The sequence below is a fragment of the Lipotes vexillifer genome, unplaced genomic scaffold (assembly GCF_000442215.2).
Source record: "Lipotes vexillifer unplaced genomic scaffold, Lipotes_vexillifer_v1.1 scaffold278, whole genome shotgun sequence".
Taxonomy (NCBI): Eukaryota; Metazoa; Chordata; class Mammalia; order Artiodactyla; family Lipotidae; genus Lipotes; species Lipotes vexillifer.
Window position 1 is genome coordinate 551,560 of NW_006769677.1, and position 7,073 is coordinate 558,632.

A 7,073-nucleotide genomic window follows, 5' to 3' on the forward strand; every position below is an offset into this window, starting at 1 on the left:
GCCCTCTGACCTGTGCCCCCACCCTCCCCTGCTCTGCTCTGAGTGGTGAGGGGCTGACCACAGGTTGCCTGTCCCCAGCTCCCAGGTCAGCTGGCTTCCAGCTGGGTTTAGCTAACAAGAGGCAGCTGCAGAAATCTGGAGAGCAGGAGGAAGTGAGAAGCCAGGCTATTTCTGTTCCCTCTCTGCCTGGGGGGGACCAGGCAGGGGCCTGTTTCTGGCACGGATCATGCCACTTCATGGCTCCAGCTCCCACCACATTGGCCCTCTGTGGCCCCAGGCCCCCACCAGTGGCTGTGACCCCCAAGACCCAGTAACATGGCCTCTCCCCTCTGTCCTACCAGCTGTGGTTCCCCATCTCCGGGTTGCCCCTCACTCCCCTGTCTGGCATCTCAGCTCTTCTTGTTTCTGTATTAAACGATTCCCTGGATTAAAACCCCTCTGTTTTTTTTTTTTTTTTAATTTTTTTTTTTTTTTTCCCATCTCCGGGTTGCCCCTCACTCCCCTGTCTGGCATCTCAGCTCTTCTTGTTTCTGTATTAAACGATTCCCTGGATTAAAACCCCTCTGTTTTTTTTTTTTTTTTAATTTATTTTATTTATTTATTTATTTTTGGCTGTGTTGGGTCTTTACTGCTGCCCGCCGGCTTTCTCTAGTTGCGATGAGCGGGGGCTACTCTTCGTTGTGGTGCGTGGGCTTCTCATTGCGGTGGCTTCTCTTGTTGCGGAGCACGGACTCTAGGCACGCGGGCTTCAGTAGTTGTGGCGCACCGGCTTGGTTGCTCCGCAGCATGTGGGATCTTCCCGGACCAGGGCTCCAACCCGTGTCCCCTACACTGGCAGGCGGATTCTTAACCACTGCACCACCAGGGGAGTCCCCAAACCCCTGTTTTAAATACACAGACTGATTCTGTTTTCCTGGCTGGAGGCCGAAAGAAACCACGCTGGGGACTAGGCACAGCTGTGAGAGGCAAGCTAAAAACCGCTGTGTCCCCCTCCCTTGCACCACCTTGGGGATGCAGGGGGGCGGGCAATGACGGGGGGAGAGGGAAGATGGCTTGCGGCTTCTGCATCCTTGTCCAAGGGAGCACAGAGCAGGCTCAGCACAGCACCACTGTGCACGTCTGCTGGGAGCTGTGCAGACAGGTTCTGCATGTCACCCCACAAGCTCACTGCTCACAGTGGTGACATGCCACCGACGCCTACAATGGTGACACTGTGGCCCCAAGAAAGGGGGTGGCTGGGAAACCCTCTCCACGCCAACTGCTCAGGTGGCAAAGGCAGATACTAGAGGCTCCTTGGCGTCCCTCGTCCATTCCCTAGAGGTTCAATGCTGGGGGACTTTCCAGAGGTGCAGTGAGAGCGTGAGATCTTCAGCATCCTCCCTGAAGGAGGACGGGGCTGCAGAACCACGGGCTTTTACTACACGGTGAAAGAAGAACTTTATGTGGCTCAAAATGAGCTGCACTTGTCCCACAGCCAAACATGAACTGGAACCGGGCTAGGCCTCCGTCTTCTTCCTTCAGGCCCGGCCTGGCCCCGGCCTCCAAGTCTCCCGGCCTGGGGAAGGAGGGCCTCCCCGCAACAAGCTGACAGCAGAGTCACGGGCGGCTAGTTGCTCCTTTAACCACGAGTCACCACTTCATGTGGGTCAGGAGAGGAAAGGGAAAGGGTGAGGGAGTCATTCCACCTTCTATTGTCCGTGTGCACAACAAACCCAGGGCAGGGCACAGGGGCACAGCTTTGCCGTGTCTCTTTCTTTAGAGGAGAACGTGGCACATGACAGGTGATGCGAGAGCTGGTTGCCTTCTCTCCCTGGGTCTTTTCAGAAAGAGCTTCTCTGTGGGACCCCGAGGGCAATGCCTGCCACCCTGCCCGGCTCACTGAGCACCTCTGACACAGGCCCACCCACGGGGCCCCAAGCCAAGAGCCGGAACAGCTCCAGGAGTTGGCAGTGGTGAGAATGTCCCCAGGGTCACCCCGCCAAAGCCTAAGATGAAAACCGACCCCTCCTGGGAAGAGGAGCCACGATGACTGCAAGGCTGGAAAAGGAAAAGGCAGCTCAAGCTCCGAGAGTCGCCCTCAGCCATCACACATCACATCCTGTCTGCTGAGCTGAACCCACCCTCTGAGGATCTAGGCATCTAGAGGGTCATTGTCATTTTAGGGATACCGCACACTGCTTGGGTGGCGGTGGGGTGTTCAACGCAATTGGAGCCACTCTGTCCTGCAACCACCTGGCCTTGCAGGGCACCTACTACCAGCCACCCAGCTGTCTCCCAGCTGAGGACTCCAGGGATGGCTGGGAGGTCAAACTCCAGCTGTCTTTTACGCTGCTGGGACCCTGTGCCCTGCAGCCTGAACCTGCAAACAGAGGCAGGGGAGTGGCCAGACTCACACCTGCTCAGGGAGCCAATGGGGCACTAAGTTATTCCTGTCCCCATGGCTGTGTACACAGAGCCGCAGAGCACTCTGCCTGTGATGCCAGCAGGGCCAGTGCCGAGTGCAGACAGTAGAAACCAGGCTGCAGGCAGGTGTCCCGGGGCCTAGGCACAGGGGCTCACAGATATGTTTGGGTTGGAAGGGTCATGGGGGCTCATGGTGTCATACACACAGACTCACCCGCAGGCACAGTTCTCTCACTTCACCCTTCTAGGCCACACAGACTCCACCTGCTTAAAATCAACCTGGGTGAATGAGACTCACAGAAGGGCCGACCTGGCTGCAGCTGCTCGTCAGCTGCTTTGGCTGTGAAGGAACAGGGCAGGACACGATGGTTGGTCATAGTGATACCCACACTCAGCTCAGGTTAACACCTGCTCTTGCTGGAGCTGCATGGAACCGAGCAGAATGCCAACCGCTCTCCAAAGACAAAGTACAGAGGACATAAAGAGTGCACAGGCTTCCCAAAGACGACTTTCTTATGTTTTGTCAGAACCGTAGGTAGTTCTGTACCTTGGCAGGGGCGGGGAGGGGGTCAAATACAGGACGCATGGGGTGAAGGACAAAATTTCCCCATTAAAAAAATGGGGAATGAAGCCTATTGAGGTCAAAGCTGAGTGACAGTGACAGCAAGGATGTGGGGAAATATCATGAACTGCATAAACACTGGCACATTTCTTAAGAAAAATCCATTCAGAAAGATGCCATGTCCCTCGTGTACACATCCACACAGCTGATGACAGAGCTGAGCTGGCACATGCAGGGCAGCAGCGGCTCTGAGCCTGCAGCAGCCCCACTGCCCCAGGAGCCGCAGTGCCCAGGGTGCAGAGCGCCGGAGAAGCAGGGACGTGGAGTGGCTCCCCGAGCCCCTCGATTCCCCAGGCAGTTCCCCCCTGGGGCAGCGAGGTCTCTGAGAAGAAAGCAAGGTGACACTGATTCACACGAGGAGACACAGCCTTGGGGACGTACACTCCTGCAGTCTCTTCCCCTGCCCCATCGAGTCTCCATGGGGCGCGTGGAGGTCTCCCACTGAAATGCTCTGGGAAGGGGGCTGCCTCATGGCATGGCCGTGAACATCAGCAGAACAGAGGAGCAAGTCTTGGATTATAGGATTAAACAGGGATAATAGCTCAGTCTGACACGCAGCATGTGAATTCTGGAAAAGGAAAGAAACAGGGCCGAAGTTAAACAGGTTCCGACGGCGGAGGCAAGGCGAGAGGAAGGGCGGATCAGGCCTCCCACCACCACCATCACAACCTTCAAGGAAAGGAAGTCGGGCATTGATTCAAATGAAAGCTCGCAATGTCGTTTAGGGGTGGACATAAGGAAAGTTTAATTGAGGCCAAGGAGATATGTGGATGACACTGAAGTACCTTAAAAGCTGGGATTTGGATGGGCAGGTGTAGTGGTTCCGGCAAGGCGCTGCAACACACCAGGCGAGTGCTGACATGCATATCAGAGCAACATCACGGAACCTCTCTGACTGGATGCTGAGAAATGGGGAACACAACTGGCCTGCAGGAGGCACACCCTGATCTGAGGTAACCACAATTAATCATATGATGTGGGCACTTGGAGGCTATATTTTTCTGCAGAAGGGGAGTGAACTCAAACACCCACAGTGTCACAGTGTCTGTCGTTCCCACTCCCTCCACTTGCCCCCAAACCTTCAACTCTCCTGTTCCAGAGCTGGGCATCCAGACACTCTCAAGAGAAACAAGTAAATGAAAAGGAGAAGTGCTGGCAAACTACGTCACCATCTGGTGTTACACAGTATGTTGTGAAAACTTCTGCTCGGTTATCAGGAAAGTGGCTAGGAGGGAAGTGGGGGGTGTCTGCTGAGATGGGATCAGCTGCTTGGGCCAAGGCAGGGCTCAGATACTCTCTCTCATCACATGCTCTGCAACCAGGAGAGGACACAGGGTTAGAACACAGGGACGCTCACCTTCACAGCCTCCCGCCATCCTGAGGAAGGTCTGCAGGATAGAGCAGAGCTGCGCCTTCACTTCATGAGCCTTTCTAGAATAGGCGAGATATATGCACACAGCCTGGTATTTGATAGGGCTCAGCACATACGTGTTAAATTAAACCCCAGACGATTCAGTTCAGGACTGGGCTAACTTGCTTTATTGATAGGTTATGGAACTGCCTTATTTAACTTTCACCAGAACCTTGTGAGAGTCAGAAAGGTTAGGAAATTGCTCAAGGTCACAGGGCGAGTAAGTTGAGGAGTCAGGATTTGAACGCAGATCTTCTTAATTCAGGTAAAGTTTTTCCTACTCCAAGCCGCCCCATTCTCCATCCATCCCAATAAGAGCATACTGCCCTCTTCAGTGTCTAAATTAAGGGTTATGTGTGTGTCAGTATCTCCAGTATACTTCTCTCAGAAGCCTCTCTCTTTTTGTCCACCCCGCTATGGAATTAAGCCATCTGCCAGAAGAGTCGCTTGTAAATAGTTTTCCAAGTTTCTGACCTGCCATGGTAAATTATGCTTCCTTCTATCTGTGCTAAACTTACCTGCTCCAGGTTCAAAAGCAACCCTCTCCTCCCAGTAGCTCGGGATCTGGCATCCAGGATCTGGCGTCGGGATCTGGCATCACACCTGCCTTCTCCACACCGGCCACGGTTTTCAGTTGAAATATGTCACCTCTTTGCATTCTGGGCTGAAGAATCCCAGTGCTTTTACCACCTGCCCTCGTACCGCTTCACGTCTCCCTGCTCAAGGCTTCCTCAGCCCCACTGTGTTTCCTCGAAGCAAGGAACCAGAGCCACGTGCAGGGTCCCAGATACACAGGCCCCCAGCATGGCAGAGGGCCCCATGAAAAGATCTATACCTATTCTCAGGTCTCCTTCCTAGATGATGGAGCCCAAATCATTTCCCTTTATGCTTATAAATAAATTCTCAGATGTATCAATCTACATATGCCACTTTGGTCTATACTAACCCTGATTCATAAGCAGTTTTTTTTTTTTTTTTTTTTTTTTTAAAATTCTCCCTTTTGGTTTGACTATTCAGAAGTACATAAAGTCCATGAACTTGGAGATTCTGCACTCTAACCAACTGATGCAATGGCAACAACCTTTTTTAAGGTTTCCAGCTACTGGCATCTGAGTTAATTTCCCTCCCTTCTAAAACCCAGAGAGGAGAAACCATTATCAGGATTTTGGAGCCCAGAAAGCAAATAAACAAGTGACAACAGACTATGTACTCAAGAATTCCAAGGCTGAAGCTGGCAGTGTGAAAACCTGAGAACCCAGTTTATACAAAGGAACTGACACCAGACGCCTCTGGAAGTGGGGGAGGGAGACTGCAGTAAGGGTTAGTTGAAGGCTGTTTGAGAAGCTCTCCTGACTCCATACCCCTAGGCAACTGCCCACCTCCCATAAGTCTGGATGTTTATTCTCTAAAGAAGACCAAACAGAGGGTCTCAGGCCTAAGGGACACAAGGCACCAAGCGTAGTTGAGGGCAGAGCTACCAATCCCCAAACTGAGGGATCAAGTGAACATATGCCTACTGAATGGTGAGACTGCCAGCCTTCTTCCCCTTGAGCTCCCAGAAAGCAGGTAGCCAAAACTTTATTCTCTGGAAAACAGACTGCGCTGTGGTCTGAATGTCTGTGTCCCACAAAATTCCTATGTTGAAATCCTAATGCCCAATATGATGGTATTAGAAGGTAGAGCCTTTGGGAAGTGCTTAGGTCACGAGGGTATAACCCTCGTGAATGGGATTAATGCTCTTATAAAAGAGACCCCACGTGCTCCCTAGCTCCTTTCATCATGTGATGACACAGCAAGAAGATGGCAGTCTGCAACCTGGAACAGGGCCTTCGCCAGAACCCAACCACGCTGGCACCCTGATCTTAGACTTCCCTGCCTCTAGAACTGTGACAAATTCCTGTTGTTTATAAGCCACCCAACTGTAGTATTTTGTTACAGCAGCCTGAATGGACTCAGATAGATGGGAAGAATTTTCTCTGGGAAACTTGACCAGTGTGTAGGAAAAGACCTGAAGATATTGGCATTTGGGCCACCCAGCAAACAGCTCGGCCTGATCACCATACCGTGAAGTGCACTATAGGCTCAAGCACAGAGCTTTCATCTTATTTTAGTCTCCTACTCTTCAACATTATTACACAACCAAAGGTCATCAGGAAGAAACCGCTAACACAAATATTAGAGACCAAAACAAACAAAGAACACAAATTGGAAGACATAGATTATTTATGGAGAAGAAAACTCAAGAAACGAAAAACACTATCATTAATATCCTCAAAGAAGTAAGGAAAGATACAGTCTCCACAAAACACAAACAGTATACTATTAAAAAATAGCTTTATAGGGTTTTTAAAATCTGTGCTGGAACAACATGTGCTGGCTTTAGAGATGTGAGAAGAATCATTCTATTTTGAGTTTAATAAAAATAGAAAAATTCATTTATAAAACTAAAAACAGGGCTTCCCTGGTGGTGCAGTGGTTGAGGGTCCACCTGCCGATGCAGAAGACACGGGTTCGTGCCCCGGTCCGGGATGATCCCACATGCCGCGGAGCGGCTGGGCCCGTGAGCCGTGGCCACTGAGCCTGCGCGTCCGGGGCCTGTGCTCCGCAACGGGAGAGGCCACAACAGTGAGAGGCCCG